The sequence below is a fragment of the Dendrobates tinctorius genome, unplaced genomic scaffold (assembly GCF_039654945.1).
Source record: "Dendrobates tinctorius isolate UK_male_01 unplaced genomic scaffold, ASM3965494v1 ptg000043l, whole genome shotgun sequence".
In the NCBI taxonomy this organism is placed as follows: domain Eukaryota; kingdom Metazoa; phylum Chordata; class Amphibia; order Anura; family Dendrobatidae; genus Dendrobates; species Dendrobates tinctorius.
Genome location: NW_027361711.1, coordinates 22,530,226 through 22,550,426, shown reverse-complemented (window position 1 = coordinate 22,550,426; position 20,201 = coordinate 22,530,226).

Below are 20,201 nucleotides of genomic sequence, written 5' to 3'. Positions count from 1 at the left end.
TAGTGGTTTGAAATGGTGCCAGGGCTGCCCCTTTAAGAGAGACTTGCCTGCTGCCCCTGCAAGACTTTCAACTCAGGATCCGTTTTAATTGTGAGTGCATCTCAGGCGCCACTTTGACCTCAGGGTCCGATTTTGTGGGTGGGGCCCCTCAGGGTCCGATTTAGTGGCCAGGGCCCATAAGGGTCCGATTTGGTGGGTGGGGCCCTCAACGGAGTCTGTGCGTGTAGCGGTTCGGGCCGCATTAATTGCGGAAATCAACTTAATAATAATAAGAAGAAGAATAAGTTAGCAGCGTTCGGATTACAATATAGTGGTTTTTTCAAACCACTATAATAATAATAAGAAGAACTAGATGTGTATTTCCTAAAGGAAGTACAGATAGTGGTTTGAAATGGTGCCCGGGCTGCCCCTTTAAGATAGACTTGCATGCTGCTCCTGCAAGACTTTCAAGTCAGTATCCGTTTTAACTGTGGGTGCCTCTCAGGGGCCACTTTGGCCTCAGGGTCTGATTTGGTGGGTGGGGCCCCTCATGATCCGATTTTGTGGCCGGAGCCCCTCAAGGTCCGATTTTGTGGGTGGGGCCCCTCAGGGTCCGATTTTGTGACCAGGGCCCCTCAGGGTCCGATTTTGTGGCCTGGACCCCTCAGGGTCCGATTTTGTGGTTGGGGCCCCTCAGGGTCTGATTTGGTGGGCGGGGCCCCTCAGGGTCCGATTTAGTGGACGGAGCCCCTCAGGGTCTGAATTGGTGGGTGGGGCCCTCTGGGTCCGATTTGGTGGGTGGGGCCACACTGGGTCTGATTTGGTGGGTGGGGCCACTCTGGGTCTGATTTGGTGGGCGGGGCCGCTCTGAGTCCAATTTTGTGGGCGGAGCCCCTCAGGGTCCCATTTGGTGGGCGGGGCCCCTCAGGGTCCGATTTGGTGGGCGGGGCCACTCTGGGTCTGATTTGGTGGGCGGGGCCACTTTGGGTCCGATTTGGTGGATGGGGCCCTTCAGGGTCCAATTTGGTGGGCGGGGACACTGAGTCTGATTTTGTGGGTTGGGCCACTCTGGGTCCGATTTGGTGGGTGGGGCACCTCAGGGTCCGATTTGGAGGCCAGGGTGGCTCAGTCTCCGTTTTGTAGGCCAGGGTCGATCAGCCTCCGATTTGTAGGCCAGGGTCAATCAGCCTCCGATTTGGAGCCTGGGGTCTCTCAGCTTTCGATTTGGCGCGCCGGCCCTTTAAGACTCATTTTGGTGCGCCGGCCCTTTAAGAATCACTTAGGCGCGTCGGCCCTTTAAGAGCTAGTTTGGCGCACTGGGCTTCTAAATCCACTTTGGCGCACATTCTCTCTCAGGGGCATGCGTCATGTGATGAAGCTAGATTTGCATTTGTGCTCTGGGTTTCGCTTTAAGAGCTGATATTATCTGCCAGAAACTCTGTCTTGGAGGGGTCATGAAAAGTTTGTAGGCGTTGGCATAGTAACTGGGTGTGCCTGCGCATATCAATGAGCTTAACTGCTATTTGAATCACCTCACGACTGCCCCATGTTTTCCCTATGGCAAAATTTTCCATTTGAAATGCATTGAGATAGTGCATTCCAATGACAGGAAAATGTTTTTTCAAACGCAAATTGCACAAAAACTATAAATCTGATCGACACGAAAAATACTTAGCACACCTCTCGTGAACGCTGGCTTCGAAACGACACCTCAATGGAGTCTGTGCGTGTAGCGGTTCGGGCCGCATTAATTGCGGAAATCAACTGAATAGTAATAATAATACTAGATGTGTATTTCCTGAAGGAAGTACAGATAGTGGTTTGAAATGGTGCCCGGGCTGCCCCTTTAAGAGAGACTTGCCTGCTGCCCCTGCAAGACTTTCAACTCAGGATCCGTTTTAACTGTGGGTGCCTCTCAGGGGCCAATTTGGCCTCAGGGTCTGATTTGATGGGTGGGAACCCTCAGGAACCGATTGGGTGGCCTGGGCACCTCAGGGCTTGAATTGCTGGCCGGGATCCCTCAGGGTCTCATTTTGTGGGTGTGGCCCCTCAAGGTCCGATTTTGTGAGTGGGGCCCCTCAGGGTCCGATTTTGTGGCCGGGGCCCATCAGGGTCCAATTTTGTGGATGGGGCCCCTCAGGGTCCCATTTTATGGGTGGGGCACCTCAGGGTCCAATTTTGTGGCCGGGCCCCACAGGGTTCGATTTTGTGGCCGGGGCCCCTCAGGGTCCGATTTTGTGGCTGGGGTCCCTCAGGGTCTGATTTTGTGGGTTGGGCCCCTCAGGGTCTGATTTTGTGAGTGGGGCCCCTCAAGGTCCGATTTTGTGGCCGGGGCCCATCAGGGTCCAATTTTGTGGATGGGGCCCCTAAGGGTCCCATTTTGTGGGTGGGGCACCACAGGGTCCAATTTTTTGGCCGGGGTCCCTCAGGGTCCGATTTTGTGGCCGGGGCCCCTCAGGGTCCGATTTTGTGGCCGGAATCCCTCAGGGTCAGATTTTGTGGGTGGTGCCCCTCAGGGTCTGATTTTTTGGCCGGGGCCACTCAGGGTCCGATTTTTTGGCCGGGGCCACTCAGGGTCCGATTTTGTGGGTGGGGCCCCTCAGGGTCCGATTTTGTGGGTGGGACCCCTCAGGGTCCAAATTTGTGGTCGGGGCCCCTCAGGGTCTGATTTGGTGGCTGGGGCCCCTCGGTCTGATTTTGTGGCTGGGGCCCTCTGGGTCTGATTTGGTGGGCAGGGCCACTCTTCATCCAATTTGGTGGGGGGCGCCTCAGGGTCCGATTTGGTGAGCGGGGCCCCTCAGAGTTCAATTTGGTGAGCGGGGCACCTCAGGGTCCGATTTGGTCAGTGGGGCCACTCAGGGTCCGATTTGGTCAGCGGGGCCCCTCAGGGTCCGATTTGGTGGGTGTGGCCCCCCAGGGTCCGATTTTGTGGGTGGAGCTCCTCAGGGTCTGATTTTGTGTCCGGGGGCCCCTCAGGGTCCGATTTTGTGTCCGGGGCCCCTCAGGGTCCGATTTTGTGCTTGGGGCCCTTCAGAATCTGATATGGTGGGCGGGGCCCCTCAGGGTCCGATTTGGTGAGCGGGACCCCTCAGGGTCCCATTTGGTGGGCGGGGCCCCTCAGGGTCCGATTTTGTGGCTGGGGTCCCTCAGGGTCTGATTTTGTGGGTTGGGCCCCTCAGGGTCTGATTTTGTGAGTGGGGCCCCTCAAGGTCCGATTTTGTGGCCGGGGCCCATCAGGGTCCAATTTTGTGGATGGGGCCCCTAAGGGTCCCATTTTGTGGGTGGGGCACCACAGGGTCCAATTTTTTGGCCGCGGTCCCTCAGGGTCCGATTTTGTGGCCGGGGCCCCTCAGGGTCCGATTTTGTGGCCGGAACCCCTCAGGGTCAGATTTTGTGGGTGGTGCCCCTCAGGGTCCGATTTTTTGGCCGGGGCCACTCAGGGTCCGATTTTTTGGCCGGGGCCACTCAGGGTCCGATTTTGTGGGTGGGGCCCCTCAGGGTCCGATTTTGTGGGTGGGGCCCCTCAGGGTCCAAATTTGTGGTCGGGGCCCCTCAGGGTCTGATTTGGTGGCTGGGGCCCCTCGGTCTGATTTTGTGGCTGGGGCCCTCTGGGTCTGATTTGGTGGGCGGGGCCACTCTTCATCCAATTTGGTGGGGGGCGCCTCAGGGTCCGATTTGGTGAGCGGGGCCCCTCATAGTTCAATTTGGTGAGCGGGGCACCTCAGGGTCCGATTTGGTCAGTGGGGCCACTCAGGGTCCGATTTGGTCAGCGGGGCCCCTCAGGGTCCGATTTGGTGGGTGGGGCCCCCAGGGTCCGATTTTGTGGGTGGAGCTCCTCAGGGTCTAATTTTGTGTCCGGGGGCCCCTCAGGGTCCGATTTTGTGTCCGGGGCCCCTCAGGGTCCGATTTTGTGCTTGGGGCCCTTCAGAATCTGATTTGGTGGGCGGGGCCCCTCAGGGTCCGATTTGGTGAGCGGGACCCCTCAGGGTCCCATTTGGTGGGTGGGGCCCCTCAGGGTCCGATTTTGTGGGCGGGGCCCCTCAGGGTCCGATTTGGTGAGCGGGGCCCCTCGGGGTCCGATTTGGTGAGCGGGGCCCCTCAGGGTCTGATTTGGTGGGCGGGATCTCTCAGAGTCCGATTTGGTGGGCGGGGCCCCTCAGGATCTGATTTGGTGGGCGGGGCCCCTCAGGGTCCGATTTCGTGAGCAGGGCCCCTCAGAGTTCAATTTGGTGAGCTGGGCCCCTCAGGGTCCGATTTGGTGAGCGGGGCCCCTCAGGGTCTGATTTGGTGAGCGGGATCTCTGAGTCCGATTTGGTGGGCGGGGCCCCTCAGGATCTGATTTGGTGGGCGGGGCCCCTCAGGATCTGATTTGGTGGGCGGGGCCCCTCAGGATCTGATTTGGTGGGCGGGGCCCCTCAGGGTCCGATTTGGTGAGCGGGGCCCCTCAGGGTCTGATTTTGTGGGCGGGATCTCTCAGAGTCCGATTTGGTGGGCGGGGTCAGGGTCCGATTTGGTGGGCGGGGCCCCTCAGGGTCCGATTTGGTGGGCGGGATCTCTCAGAGTCCGATTTGCTGGGCGGGGCCCCTCAGGGTCCGATTTGGTGGGTGGGGCCCCTCAGGGTCCGATTTGGTGGGCGAGGGCGCACTTTGGCGCCCATTCTCTCTCATTGGCATGCATCATGTGATGAAGCTAGATTTGCATTAGTGCTGTGGGTTTCGCTTTAAGAGCTGATATTATGTGGCAGAGGCTCTGTCCTGGGGGCGTCATGTGACGTTCGTAGGCGTTGGCATAGTAACTGGGTGTGCCTGTGCATATCAATGAGCTTTACTGCCATTTCAATCTCCTCAGGGCACGTTTTAAGTTTCCCATTTTTATGCATTAAGACAGTGCATTCCAATGACAGGAAAAAAAATTTTCAAACGCAAATTGCGCAAAAACTAAAAATCCGATCGACACGAAAAATACTTAGCACACCTCTCATGGACGCTGGCTTCGAAACGACACCTCAACGGAGTCTGTGCGTGTAGCGGTTCGGGCCGTATTAATTGCAGAAATCAACTGAATAGTAATAATAATACTAGATGTGTATTTCCTGAAGGAAGTACAGATAGTGCTTTGAAATGATGCCCAGGCTGCCCCATTAAGAGAGACTTGCCTCAGGGTCAGTTTTGGTGGGAGGTGCCCATCAGGGTCCAATTTGGTGGGCGGGGCCCCTCAGGGTCCGATTTTGTGGCCGGGGCCCCTCAGGGTCCGAATTGGTGGACGGGGCTCATTAGGGTCCGATTTGGTGGGCGGGGCCCCTCAGGGTCCGATTTTGTGGCCGGGGCCCCTCGGGGTCCAATTTTGAGGCCGGGGCCCCTCGGTCCAATTTTGTGGCTGGGGACCCTCAGGGTCCGATTTGGTGGGCGGGGCCCCTCAGGGTCCGATTTTGTGGCCGGGGCCCCTCAGGGTCTGATTTGGTGGCCAGGGTCCGATTTGGTGGGCGGGACCCCTCAGGGTTCGATTTGGTGGGCGGGGCCCCTCAAGGTCCGATTTGGTGGGTGGGGCCCCTCAGGGTCCATTTTGGTAGGTGGGGTCCCTCAGGGTCCGTTTTGGTGGGCGGGGCCACTCTGGGTCCGTTTTGGTGGGTGGGGCCCCTCAGAGTCCGTTTTGGTGGGTGGGGCCCCTCAGGGTCCGATTTGGTGGGCAGGGCCCCTCTGGGTCCGATTTGGTGGGCAAGGACCCTCAGGGTGTGATTTGGTGGGCGGGGCCTCTCTGGGTTCGATTTGGAGGCCAGGGTAGCTCAGCCTCCGATTTGTAGGCCAGGGTCGATCAGCCTCCGATTTGGAGGCCTGGGTGTCTTAGCCTCCGATTTGGAAACCGGGGTCAATCAGCCTTCGATTTGGAGCCTGGGGTCAATGAGCTTTTGATTTGGTGCGCCGGCCCTTTAAGACTTATTTCGGTGCGCCGGACCTTTTAGAATCACTTTGGCGTGTCGGCCCTTTAAGAGCCAGTTTGGCTCACTGGTCTTATAAATCCACTTTGGCGGACATTCTCTCTCAGGGGCATGCGTCATGTGATGAAGCTAGATTTGCATTCGTGCTGTGGGTTTCGCTTTAAGAGCTGAAATTATCTGCCAGAAACTGTGCCCTGCTGGGGTCATGTGAAGTTCGTAGGCGTTGGCATAGTAACTGGGTCTGCCTGCGCATATCAATGAGCTTAACTGCCATTTGAATCGCCTCAGGGCTTTTTTTCTCTGTGGCAACATTTTCCCATTGAAATGCATTGTATTCCAATGACGGGAAAAAAATTTTCATACGCAAATTGCGCAAAAACTACAAATCCGATTGACACGAAAAATACTTAGCACACCACTCCTGAATGCTGGCTTCGAAACGACACCTCAACGGAGTCTGTGCGTGTAGTGGTTCGGGCCACATTAATTACGGAAATCAACTGAAGAATAATAATAATAACTAGATGTGTATTTCCTGAAGGAAGTACAGATAGTGGTTTGAAATGGTGCCCGGGCTGCCCCTTTAAGAGAGACTTGCCTGCTGCCCCTGCAAGACTTTCAACTCAGGATCCGTTTTAACTGTGAGTGCCTCTAAGGGGCCACTTTGGCCTCAGGGTCTGATTTGGTGGGTGGGGCTCCTCAGGATCTGCTTCCTTGGCCTGGGCTCCTCAGGGCTTGAATTGTTGGCGGGGATCCCTCAGGCTCCGATTTTGTGGGTGTGGCCCCTCAGGGTCTGATTTTGTGGGTGTGGCCCCTCAGGGTCTGATTTTGTGGGTGTGGCCCCTCTGGGTCCGATTTTGTGGGTGGGCCCCTCAGGGTCCGATTTTGTGAGTGGGGCCCCTCAGGGTCCGATTTTGTGGCCGGGGCCCCTCAGGGTCTGATTTTGTGGCCGGGGCCCCTCAGGGTCCGATTTTGTGACTGGGGCCCATCAGGGTCCGATTTTGTGGCTGAGGCCCCTCAGGGTCTGATTTTGTTGGGGCCCCTCAGGGTCTGATTTTGTGGCCGGGCCCCTCAGGGTCCGATTTTGTGGGTGGGGCCCCTTAGGGTCTGATTTTGTGGGCGGAGCCCCTCTGGGTCCAATTTGGTGGGCGGGACCACTCTGGGTCAGTTTTGGTGGGCGGGACCACCCGGGGCCCGATTTGGTGGGCGGGGCCACTCAGGGGTCTATTTGGTGGGCGGGGCCACTCGGGGGGCCTATTTGGTGGGCGGGGCCACTCGGGGGGCCTATTTGGTGGGCGGGGCCACTCGGGGGCCGATTTGGTGGGCGGGGCCCCTCAGGGTCTGATTTGGTGAGTGGAGCCACTCTGGGTCCGATTTCTTGAGCGGGGCCACGCTGGGTCCGATTTGGAGGCCAGGGTCGATCAGCCTCCAATTTGGAGGCCGGGGTGGCTAAGCGTCCGATTTGGAGCCTGGGGTCACTCAGTTTTCGATTTGGCGCGCTGGCCCTTTAAGAATCACTTTGGCGCGTCGGCCGTTTTAGAGACAGGGTGGCTCACTGGGCTTCTAAATCCACTTTGGCGCACATCCTGTCTCAGGGGCATGCTTCATGTGATGAGGCTACATTTGCATTTGTGCTGTGGGTTTCCCTTTAAGAGCTGATATTATGTGCCAGAAGCTCTGTCCTGGGGGCTTTATGTGACGTTCGTAGGCATTGGCATAGTAAATGGGTGTGCCTGCACATATCAATGAGCTTTACTGCCATTTGAATTGCCTCAGGGCACATTTTAAGTTGCCCATTGAAAAGCATTGAGACATGCATTCCAATGACGGGAAAAAAAAATTTCAAATGCAAATTGCGCAAAAACTACAAATCCGATCGACACGAAAAATACTTAGCACACCTCTCGTGGTCGCTGGCTTCGAAACAACACCTCAATGGAGTCTATGCGTGTAGCGGTTCGGGCCGCATTAATTGCGGAAATCAACTGAATAAAAAGAAAAAGTTAGCAGCGTTCGGATTACAACATTAATACTAGATGTGTATTTCCTGAAGGAAGTACAGATAGTGGTTTGAAATGGTGCTTGGGCTACCCCTTTAAGAGAGACTTGCCTGCTGCCCCTGCAAGACTTTCAACTCAGGATCCGTTTTAACTGTGGGTGCCTCTCAGGGGCCACTTTGGCCTCATGGTCCGATTTTGTGGGTGGGGCCCCTCAGGGCCCGATTTTGTGGGTGGGTCCCCTCAGGGTCCGATTTTGTCGCCGGGGCACCTCAGGGTCCGATTTGGTGGGTGGGGCCCCTCAGGGTCTGATTTGGTGGCCGGGGCCCCTCAGGGGCTGATTTGGTGGGTGGGGCCCCTCAGGGTCCGATTTTGTGGCCGGGGCCCCTCAGGGTCTGATTTGGTGGTTGGGGCCCGGGCTACCCCTTTAAGAGAGACTTGCCTGCTGCCCCTGCAAGACTTTCAACTCAGGATCCATTTTAACTGTGAGTGCCTCTCAGGGGCCACTTTGGCCTCAGGGTCTGATTTGGTGGGTGGGGCCCCTCAGGATCCGATTCCTTGGCCTGGGATCCTCAGGGCTTGAATTATTGGCGGAGATCTCTCAGGCTCCGATTTTGTGGGTGTGGCCCCTCAGGGTCCGATTTTCTGGGTGGGACCCCTCAGGTTCCGATTTTGTGAGTGGGGGCCCTCAGGGTCCGATTTTGTGGCCAGGGCCCCTCAGGGTCTGATTTTGTGGCCGGATCCCCTCAGGGTCCGATTTTGTGGGTGGGGCCCCTCATGGTCCAATTTTGTGGGTGGGGCCTTTCAGGGCCCGATTTTGTACCCGGGGCTCATCAGGGTCCAATTTTGTGGTTGGGGCCCCTCAGGGTCTGATTTTGTGGCCGGATCCCCTCAGGGTCCGATTTTGTGGGTGGGGCCCCTCAGGGTCCGATTTTGTGGGTGGGGCCCCTTAGGGTCCGATTTGGTGGACGTGGCCACTCAGGGTCCAATTTGGTGGGCGGGGCCACTCAGGGACCAATTTGGTGGGCGGGGCCACTCAGGGTCCGATTTGGTGAGTGGGGCCCCTCAGAGTTCAATTTGGTCAGCGGGGCCCCTCAGGGTCCGATTTTGTGGGTGGGGCCCCTCAGGGTCCGATTTTGTGGGTGGGGCCCCTCAGGGTCCGATTTTGTGGTTGGGTCCTTTCAGAATCCGATTTAGTAGGCGGGGCCCCTCAGGTTCTGAATTGGTGGGCGGGGCCCCTCAGGGTCCGATTTGGTGGGCGGGGCCCTTCAGGGTCTGATTTGGTGGGCGGGGTCCCTCAGGGTCCGATTTGGTGGGCGGGGCCCCTCAGGGTCCGATTTGGTGGGCGGGGCCACTCTGGGTCTGATTTGGTGGGTGGGGCCACTCTGGGTCCGATTTGGTGGGCGGGGCACTTCAGAGTCCAATTTGGAGGGCAGGGACACTGAGTCTGATTTTGTGGGTTGGGCCCCTCAGGGTCCGATTTTGTGGCCGGGGCCCCTCAGGGTCTGATTTTGTGTCCAGGGCCCCTCAGGGTCCGATTTTGTGGCCGGTGCCTCTCAGGGTCCGATTTTGTGGTTGGGGCCCCTCAGGGTCCGATTTTGTGGGTTGGGCCCCTCAGGGTCCGATTTTGTGGCCGGGGCCCCTCAGGGTCCGATTTTGTGGTTGGGGCCCCTCAGGATCCGATTTTGTGGCCGGAGCCCCTCAGGGTCCGAATTTGTGGCCGGGGCCCCTCAGGTCCAATTTTGTGGGTGGGGCCCCTCAGGGTCCAGTTTTTTGGCCGGGGCCCCTCAGGGTCCAATTTTGTGGGTGGGGCCCCTCAGGGTCCAATTTTGTGGGTGGGGCCCCTTAGGGTTCGATTTTGTGGTTGGGGCCCCTCAGGGTTCGATTTTGTGGTTGGGGCACCTCAGGATCCAATTTTGTGACCGGGGCCCTCAGGGTCTGGTTTTGTGGGTGGGGCCCCTCAGGGTCCGATATTGTGGTTGGGGCCCCTCAGGATCCGATTTTGTGGGTGGGGCCCCTCAGGGTTCAATTTTGTAGGCGGGGCCCCTCAGGGTCCGATTTTGTGGCCGGGGCCCCTCAGGGTCCGATTTTGTGGGTGGAGCCCCTCAGGGTCCGATGTTGTGGCCGGGGCCCCTCAGGGTCTGATTTTGTGGCCGGATACCCTCAGGGTCCGATTTTGTGGCCGGGGCCCGTGAGGGTCCGATTTTGTGGCCGGGGCCCCTCAGGGTCCAATTTTGTGGTTGGGGCCCCTCAGGGTCCGATTTTGTGGGTGGGGCCCCTCAGGGTCCGATGTTGTGGCCGGGGCCCCTCAGGGTCTGATTTTGTGGCCGGATCCCCTCAGGGTCCGATTTTGTGGCTGGGGCCCCTCAGGGTCCTATTTTGTGGCCGGGGCCCCTCAGGGTCCGATTTTGTGGGTGGGGCCCCTCAGGGTCCAATTTGGTGGGTGGGGCCACTCTGGGTCTGATTTGGTGGGCGGGGCCACTCTGGGTCCGATTTGGTGGGCGGGGCCACTCTGGGTCCAATTTGGATGCCAGGGTGGCTCAGCCTCCTTTTTGTAGGCCAGGGTCTATCAGCCTCCGATTTGGAGCCTTGGGTCACTCAGCTTTCGATTTGGCGCGCCGGCCCTTTAAGACTCATTTTGGTGCGCCGGCTCTTTAAGAATCACTTTGGCGCGTCGGCCCTTTAAGAGCCAGGGTGGCTCACTGGGCTTCTAAATCCACTTTGGCGCACATTCTCTCTCAGGGGCATACGTCATGTGATGAAGCTAGATTTGCATTTGTGCTGTGGGTTTTGCTTTAAGAGCTGATATTATGTGGCAGAAGCTCTGTCTTGGAGAGGTCATGTGACGTTCGTAGGCGTTGGCATAGTAACTGGGTCTGCCTGCGCATATCAATGAGCTTAACTGCCATTTCAATCGCCTCAGGGCATGTTTTGTCTATAGCAAAATTTCCCCATTCAAATGCATTGGAGACAGTGCATTCCAATGACGGGAAAAAAATTTTTCGAACGCAAATTGCGCAAAAACTACAAATCCGATCGACACGAAAAATACTTAGCACACCTCTCATGGACGCTGGCTTCGGAACGACACCTCAACGGAGTCTGTGCGTGTAGCGGTTCGGGCCGCATTAATTGCGGAAATCAACTGAATAATAATAAGAAGAATAAGTTAGCAGCGTTCGGATTACAATATAGTGGTTTTTTCAAACCACTATAACTAGATGTGTATTTCCTGAAGGAAGTACAGATAGTGGTTTGAAATGGTGCCCGGGCTGCCCCTTTAAGAGACTTGCCTGCTGTCCCTGCAAGACTTTCAACTCAGGATCCGTTTTAACTGTATGTGCCTCTCAGGGGCCACTTTGGTCTCAGGGTCTGATTTGGTGGGTGGGGCCCCTAAGGATCTGATTCCTTGGCCTGGGCTCCTCAGGGCTTGAATTGTTGGCTGGGATCCCTCAGGCTCCTATTTTGTGGGACTGGCCCCTCAGGGTCCGATTTTGTGGGTGTGGCCTGTCAGGGTCTGATTTTGCAGGTGTGGCCCCTCTGGGTCCGATTTTGTGGGTGGGCCCCTCAGGGTCCAATTTTTTGAGTGGGGCCCCTCAGGGTCCGATTCTGTGGCCGGATCCCCTCAGGGTCCGATTTTGTGGGTGGGGACCCTCAGGGTCCGATTTTGTGGCCGGGGCCCCTCAGGGTCCAATTTTGTGGGTGGGGCCCTTCAGGGCCCGATTTTGTGGCCGGGGCTCCTCAGGGTCCGATTTTGTGGTTGGGGCCCCTCAGGTTCCGATTTTGTAGGTGGGGCCACTCTTTGTCTGATTTGGTAGGCGGGGCCCCTCAGGGTCTGAATTTCTGGCCGGGGCCCCTCAGGGTCCGATTTTGTGGTTGGGACCCCTTAGGGTCCGATTTTGTGGCCGGGGCCCCTCAGGGTCCGATTTTGTGGCCGGGGCCCCTCAAGGTCCGATTTTGTGACCGGGGCCCATCACGGTCCGATTTTGTGGCCGAAGCCCCTCAGGGTCTGATTTTGTTGGGGCCCCTCAGGGTCTGATTTTGTGGCCGGGGCCCCTCGGTCCGATTTTGTGGGTGGGGCCCCTTAGTGTCTGATATTGTGGGCGGAGCCCCTCTGTGTCCAATTTGGTGGGCGAGACCACTCGGGGGCCGATTTGGTGGGCGGGGCCACTTGGGGCCGATTTGGTGGGCGGGGCCACTTGGGGCCAATTTGGTGGGCGGGGCCACTCGGGGCCGATTTGGTGGGCGGGGCCTCTCAGGGTTCGATTTGGTGGACGAGGCTACTCTGGGTCCGACTTGCTGGGCGGGGCCACTCTGGGTCTGATTTGGTGAGCGGAGCCCTTTAACAATCACTTTGGCGCGTCAGCCCTTTAAGAGCTAGTTTGGCTCACTGGGCTTCTTCTAAATCCACTTTGGCGCACATTCTCTCTCAGGGGCATGTGTCATGTGATGAAGCTAGATTTGCATTTGTGCTGTGGGTTTCGCTTTAAGAGCTGATATTATGTGCCAGAAGCTCTGTCCTGGGGGCGTCATGTGACGTTTGTAGGCGTTGACATAGTAAATGGGTGTGCCTGCGCATATCAATGAGCTTTACTGCCATTTGAATTGCCTCAGGGCACATTTTAAGTTGCCCATTGAAAAGCATTGAGACATGCATTCCAATGAGAGGAAAAAAAATTTTCAAACGCAAATTGCGTAAAAACTACAAATCCGATCGACACGAAAAATACTTAGCACACCTCTCGTGGACGCTGGCTTCGAAACGACACCTCAACGAAGTCTGTGTGTGTAGCGGTTTGGGCCGCATTAATTGCGGAAATCAACTGAAAAAAAAGAAAAAGTTAGCAGCGTTCGGATTACAACATTAATACTAGATGTGTATTTCCTGAAGGAAGTACAGATAGTGGTTTGAAATGGTGCCTGGGCTGCCCCTATAAGAGAGACTTGCCTGCTGCCCCTGCAAGACTTTCAACTCAGGATACGATTTAACTGTGGGTGCCTCTCAGGGGCCACTTTGGCCTCATTGTCTGATTTTGTGGGTGGGGCCCTTCAGGGTCCGATTTGGTGGGCGGGGCCACTCTGGGTCCGATTAGTTGGGCGGGGCCACTCTGGGTCCGATTTGGTGGGCGGGGCCACTCTGGGTCTGATTTGGTGGGCGGGGCCACTCTGGGTCCGATTTGGTGGGTGGGGCCACTCTGGGTCTGATTTGGAGGCCAGGGTGGCTCACCCTCCGATTTGTAGGCCAGGGTCGATCAGCCTCCGATTTGGAGCCTGGAGTCACTCAGCTTTCGATTTGGCACGCCGGCCTTTTAAGACTCATTTCGGTGCACGGCCCTTTAAGAATCACTTTCACGCATTGGCCCTTTAAGAGCCAGTTTGGCTCACTGGGCTTCTAAATCCACTTTGGCGCACATTCTCTCTCAGGGGCATGTGTCATGTGATGAAGCTAGATTTGCATTTGTGCTGTGGGTTTCGCTTTAAGAGCAGAAATTATCTGGCAGAAACTCTGTCCTCGGGGGGGGTCATGTGAAGTTCGTAGACGTTGGCATAGTAACTGGGTCTGCCTGCGCATATCAATGAGCTTAACTGCTATTTGAATCGCCTCAGAGCATGTTTTCCCTGTGGCAACATTTTCCCATTGAAACGCATTGAGGAAAATGTTTTTACAAACGCAAATTGCGCAAAAACTACAAATCCGATTGACACGAAAAATACTTAGCACACCTCTCGTGGACGCTGGCTTCGAAACAACACGTCAACGGAGTCTGTGCGTGTAGCGGTTCGGGCCACATTAATTGCGGAAAATCAACTGAATAATAATAATAATACTAGATGTGTATTTCCTGAAGGAAGTACAGATAGTGGTTTGAAATGGTGCCAGGGCTGCCCCTTTAAGAGAGACTTGCCTGCTGCCCCTGCAAGACTTTCAACTCAGGATCCGTTTTAATTGTGAGTGCATCTCAGGCGCCACTTTGGCCTCAGGGTCCGATTTTGTGGGTGGGGCCCCTCAGGGTCCGATTTAGTGGCCAGGGCCCATAAGGGTCCGATTTGGTGGGTGGGGCCCTCAACGGAGTCTGTGCGTGTAGCGGTTCGGGCCGCATTAATTGCGGAAATCAACTTAATAATAATAAGAAGAAGAATAAGTTAGCAGCGTTCGGATTACAATATAGTGGTTTTTTCAAACCACTATAATAATAATAAGAAGAACTAGATGTGTATTTCCTAAAGGAAGTACAGATAGTGGTTTGAAATGGTGCCCGGGCTGCCCCTTTAAGATAGACTTGCATGCTGCTCCTGCAAGACTTTCAAGTCAGTATCCGTTTTAACTGTGGGTGCCTCTCAGGGGCCACTTTGGCCTCAGGGTCTGATTTGGTGGGTGGGGCCCCTCATGATCCGATTTTGTGGCCGGAGCCCCTCAAGGTCCGATTTTGTGGGTGGGGCCCCTCAGGGTCCGATTTTGTGACCAGGGCCCCTCAGGGTCCGATTTTGTGGCCTGGACCCCTCAGGGTCCGATTTTGTGGTTGGGGCCCCTCAGGGTCTGATTTGGTGGGCGGGGCCCCTCAGGGTCCGATTTAGTGGACGGAGCCCCTCAGGGTCTGAATTGGTGGGTGGGGCCCTCTGGGTCCGATTTGGTGGGTGGGGCCACACTGGGTCTGATTTGGTGGGTGGGGCCACTCTGGGTCTGATTTGGTGGGCGGGGCCGCTCTGAGTCCAATTTTGTGGGCGGAGCCCCTCAGGGTCCCATTTGGTGGGCGGGGCCCCTCAGGGTCCGATTTGGTGGGCGGGGCCACTCTGGGTCTGATTTGGTGGGCGGGGCCACTTTGGGTCCGATTTGGTGGATGGGGCCCTTCAGGGTCCAATTTGGTGGGCGGGGACACTGAGTCTGATTTTGTGGGTTGGGCCACTCTGGGTCCGATTTGGTGGGCGGGGCACCTCAGGGTCCGATTTGGAGGCCAGGGTGGCTCAGTCTCCGTTTTGTAGGCCAGGGTCGATCAGCCTCCGATTTGTAGGCCAGGGTCAATCAGCCTCCGATTTGGAGCCTGGGGTCTCTCAGCTTTCGATTTGGCGCGCCGGCCCTTTAAGACTCATTTTGGTGCGCCGGCCCTTTAAGAATCACTTAGGCGCGTCGGCCCTTTAAGAGCTAGTTTGGCGCACTGGGCTTCTAAATCCACTTTGGCGCACATTCTCTCTCAGGGGCATGCGTCATGTGATGAAGCTAGATTTGCATTTGTGCTCTGGGTTTCGCTTTAAGAGCTGATATTATCTGCCAGAAACTCTGTCTTGGAGGGGTCATGAAAAGTTTGTAGGCGTTGGCATAGTAACTGGGTGTGCCTGCGCATATCAATGAGCTTAACTGCTATTTGAATCACCTCACGACTGCCCCATGTTTTCCCTATGGCAAAATTTTCCATTTGAAATGCATTGAGATAGTGCATTCCAATGACAGGAAAATGTTTTTTCAAACGCAAATTGCACAAAAACTATAAATCTGATCGACACGAAAAATACTTAGCACACCTCTCGTGAACGCTGGCTTCGAAACGACACCTCAATGGAGTCTGTGCGTGTAGCGGTTCGGGCCGCATTAATTGCGGAAATCAACTGAATAGTAATAATAATACTAGATGTGTATTTCCTGAAGTACGTACAGATAGTGGTTTGAAATGGTGCCCGGGCTGCCCCTTTAAGAGAGACTTGCCTGCTGCCCCTGCAAGACTTTCAACTCACGATCCGTTTTAACTGTGGGTGCCTCTCAGGGGCCAATTTGGCCTCAGGGTCTGATTTGATGGGTGGGAACCCTCAGGAACCGATTGGGTGGCCTGGGCACCTCAGGGCTTGAATTGCTGGCCGGGATCCCTCAGGGTCTCATTTTGTGGGTGTGGCCCCTCAAGGTCCGATTTTGTGAGTGGGGCCCCTCAGGGTCCGATTTTGTGGCCGGGGCCCATCAGGGTCCAATTTTGTGGATGGGGCCCCTCAGGGTCCCATTTTATGGGTGGGGCACCTCAGGGTCCAATTTTGTGGCCGGGCCCCACAGGGTTCGATTTTGTGGCCGGGGCCCCTCAGGGTCCGATTTTGTGGCTGGGGTCCCTCAGGGTCTGATTTTGTGGGTTGGGCCCCTCAGGGTCTGATTTTGTGAGTGGGGCCCCTCAAGGTCCGATTTTGTGGCCGGGGCCCATCAGGGTCCAATTTTGTGGATGGGGCCCCTAAGGGTCCCATTTTGTGGGTGGGGCACCACAGGGTCCAATTTTTTGGCCGGGGTCCCTCAGGGTCCGATTTTGTGGCCGGGGCCCCTCAGGGTCCGATTTTGTGGCCGGAATCCCTCAGGGTCAGATTTTGTGGGTGGTGCCCCTCAGGGTCTGATTTTTTGGCCGGGGCCACTCAGGGTCCGATTTTTTGGCCGGGGCCACTCAGGGTCCGATTTTGTGGGTGGGGCCCCTCAGGGTCCGATTTTGTGGGTGGGACCCCTCAGGGTCCAAATTTGTGGTCGGGGCCCCTCAGGGTCTGATTTGGTGGCTGGGGCCCCTCGGTCTGATTTTGTGGCTGGGGCCCTCTGGGTCTGATTTGGTGGGCAGGGCCACTCTTCATCCAATTTGGTGGGGGGCGCCTCAGGGTCCGATTTGGTGAGCGGGGCCCCTCAGAGTTCAATTTGGTGAGCGGGGCACCTCAGGGTCCGATTTGGTCAGTGGGGCCACTCAGGGTCCGATTTGGTCAGCGGGGCCCCTCAGGGTCCGATTTGGTGGGTGTGGCCCCCCAGGGTCCGATTTTGTGGGTGGAGCTCCTCAGGGTCTGATTTTGTGTCCGGGGGCCCCTCAGGGTCCGATTTTGTGTCCGGGGCCCCTCAGGGTCCGATTTTGTGCTTGGGGCCCTTCAGAATCTGATATGGTGGGCGGGGCCCCTCAGGGTCCGATTTGGTGAGCGGGACCCCTCAGGGTCCCATTTGGTGGGCGGGGCCCCTCAGGGTCCGATTTTGTGGCTGGGGTCCCTCAGGGTCTGATTTTGTGGGTTGGGCCCCTCAGGGTCTGATTTTGTGAGTGGGGCCCCTCAAGGTCCGATTTTGTGGCCGGGGCCCATCAGGGTCCAATTTTGTGGATGGGGCCCCTAAGGGTCCCATTTTGTGGGTGGGGCACCACAGGGTCCAATTTTTTGGCCGCGGTCCCTCAGGGTCCGATTTTGTGGCCGGGGCCCCTCAGGGTCCGATTTTGTGGCCGGAACCCCTCAGGGTCAGATTTTGTGGGTGGTGCCCCTCAGGGTCCGATTTTTTGGCCGGGGCCACTCAGGGTCCGATTTTTTGGCCGGGGCCACTCAGGGTCCGATTTTGTGGGTGGGGCCCCTCAGGGTCCGATTTTGTGGGTGGGGCCCCTCAGGGTCCAAATTTGTGGTCGGGGCCCCTCAGGGTCTGATTTGGTGGCTGGGGCCCCTCGGTCTGATTTTGTGGCTGGGGCCCTCTGGGTCTGATTTGGTGGGCGGGGCCACTCTTCATCCAATTTGGTGGGGGGCGCCTCAGGGTCCGATTTGGTGAGCGGGGCCCCTCATAGTTCAATTTGGTGAGCGGGGCACCTCAGGGTCCGATTTGGTCAGTGGGGCCACTCAGGGTCCGATTTGGTCAGCGGGGCCCCTCAGGGTCCGATTTGGTGGGTGGGGCCCCCAGGGTCCGATTTTGTGGGTGGAGCTCCTCAGGGTCTAATTTTGTGTCCGGGGGCCCCTCAGGGTCCGATTTTGTGTCCGGGGCCCCTCAGGGTCCGATTTTGTGCTTGGGGCCCTTCAGAATCTGATTTGGTGGGCGGGGCCCCTCAGGGTCCGATTTGGTGAGCGGGACCCCTCAGGGTCCCATTTGGTGGGTGGGGCCCCTCAGGGTCCGATTTTGTGGGCGGGGCCCCTCAGGGTCCGATTTGGTGAGCGGGGCCCCTCGGGGTCCGATTTGGTGAGCGGGGCCCCTCAGGGTCTGATTTGGTGGGCGGGATCTCTCAGAGTCCGATTTGGTGGGCGGGGCCCCTCAGGATCTGATTTGGTGGGCGGGGCCCCTCAGGGTCCGATTTCGTGAGCAGGGCCCCTCAGAGTTCAATTTGGTGAGCTGGGCCCCTCAGGGTCCGATTTGGTGAGCGGGGCCCCTCAGGGTCTGATTTGGTGAGCGGGATCTCTGAGTCCGATTTGGTGGGCGGGGCCCCTCAGGATCTGATTTGGTGGGCGGGGCCCCTCAGGATCTGATTTGGTGGGCGGGGCCCCTCAGGATCTGATTTGGTGGGCGGGGCCCCTCAGGGTCCGATTTGGTGAGCGGGGCCCCTCAGGGTCTGATTTTGTGGGCGGGATCTCTCAGAGTCCGATTTGGTGGGCGGGGTCAGGGTCCGATTTGGTGGGCGGGGCCCCTCAGGGTCCGATTTGGTGGGCGGGATCTCTCAGAGTCCGATTTGCTGGGCGGGGCCCCTCAGGGTCCGATTTGGTGGGTGGGGCCCCTCAGGGTCCGATTTGGTGGGCGAGGGCGCACTTTGGCGCCCATTCTCTCTCATTGGCATGCATCATGTGATGAAGCTAGATTTGCATTAGTGCTGTGGGTTTCGCTTTAAGAGCTGATATTATGTGGCAGAGGCTCTGTCCTGGGGGCGTCATGTGACGTTCGTAGGCGTTGGCATAGTAACTGGGTGTGCCTGTGCATATCAATGAGCTTTACTGCCATTTCAATCTCCTCAGGGCACGTTTTAAGTTTCCCATTTTTATGCATTAAGACAGTGCATTCCAATGACAGGAAAAAAAATTTTCAAACGCAAATTGCGCAAAAACTAAAAATCCGATCGACACGAAAAATACTTAGCACACCTCTCATGGACGCTGGCTTCGAAACGACACCTCAACGGAGTCTGTGCGTGTAGCGGTTCGGGCCGTATTAATTGCAGAAATCAACTGAATAGTAATAATAATACTAGATGTGTATTTCCTGAAGGAAGTACAGATAGTGCTTTGAAATGATGCCCAGGCTGCCCCATTAAGAGAGACTTGCCTCAGGGTCAGTTTTGGTGGGAGGTGCCCATCAGGGTCCAATTTGGTGGGCGGGGCCCCTCAGGGTCCGATTTTGTGGCCGGGGCCCCTCAGGGTCCGAATTGGTGGACGGGGCTCATTAGGGTCCGATTTGGTGGGCGGGGCCCCTCAGGGTCCGATTTTGTGGCCGGGGCCCCTCGGGGTCCAATTTTGAGGCCGGGGCCCCTCGGTCCAATTTTGTGGCTGGGGACCCTCAGGGTCCGATTTGGTGGGCGGGGCCCCTCAGGGTCCGATTTTGTGGCCGGGGCCCCTCAGGGTCTGATTTGGTGGCCAGGGTCCGATTTGGTGGGCGGGACCCCTCAGGGTTCGATTTGGTGGGCGGGGCCCCTCAAGGTCCGATTTGGTGGGTGGGGCCCCTCAGGGTCCATTTTGGTAGGTGGGGTCCCTCAGGGTCCGTTTTGGTGGGCGGGGCCACTCTGGGTCCGTTTTGGTGGGTGGGGCCCCTCAGAGTCCGTTTTGGTGGGTGGGGCCCCTCAGGGTCCGATTTGGTGGGCAGGGCCCCTCTGGGTCCGATTTGGTGGGCAAGGACCCTCAGGGTGTGATTTGGTGGGCGGGGCCTCTCTGGGTTCGATTTGGAGGCCAGGGTAGCTCAGCCTCCGATTTGTAGGCCAGGGTCGATCAGCCTCCGATTTGGAGGCCTGGGTGTCTTAGCCTCCGATTTGGAAACCGGGGTCAATCAGCCTTCGATTTGGAGCCTGGGGTCAATGAGCTTTTGATTTGGTGCGCCGGCCCTTTAAGACTTATTTCGGTGCGCCGGACCTTTTAGAATCACTTTGGCGTGTCGGCCCTTTAAGAGCCAGTTTGGCTCACTGGTCTTATAAATCCACTTTGGCGGACATTCTCTCTCAGGGGCATGCGTCATGTGATGAAGCTAGATTTGCATTCGTGCTGTGGGTTTCGCTTTAAGAGCTGAAATTATCTGCCAGAAACTGTGCCCTGCTGGGGTCATGTGAAGTTCGTAGGCGTTGGCATAGTAACTGGGTCTGCCTGCGCATATCAATGAGCTTAACTGCCATTTGAATCGCCTCAGGGCTTTTTTTCTCTGTGGCAACATTTTCCCATTGAAATGCATTGTATTCCAATGACGGGAAAAAAATTTTCATACGCAAATTGCGCAAAAACTACAAATCCGATTGACACGAAAAATACTTAGCACACCACTCCTGAATGCTGGCTTCGAAACGACACCTCAACGGAGTCTGTGCGTGTAGTGGTTCGGGCCACATTAATTACGGAAATCAACTGAAGAATAATAATAA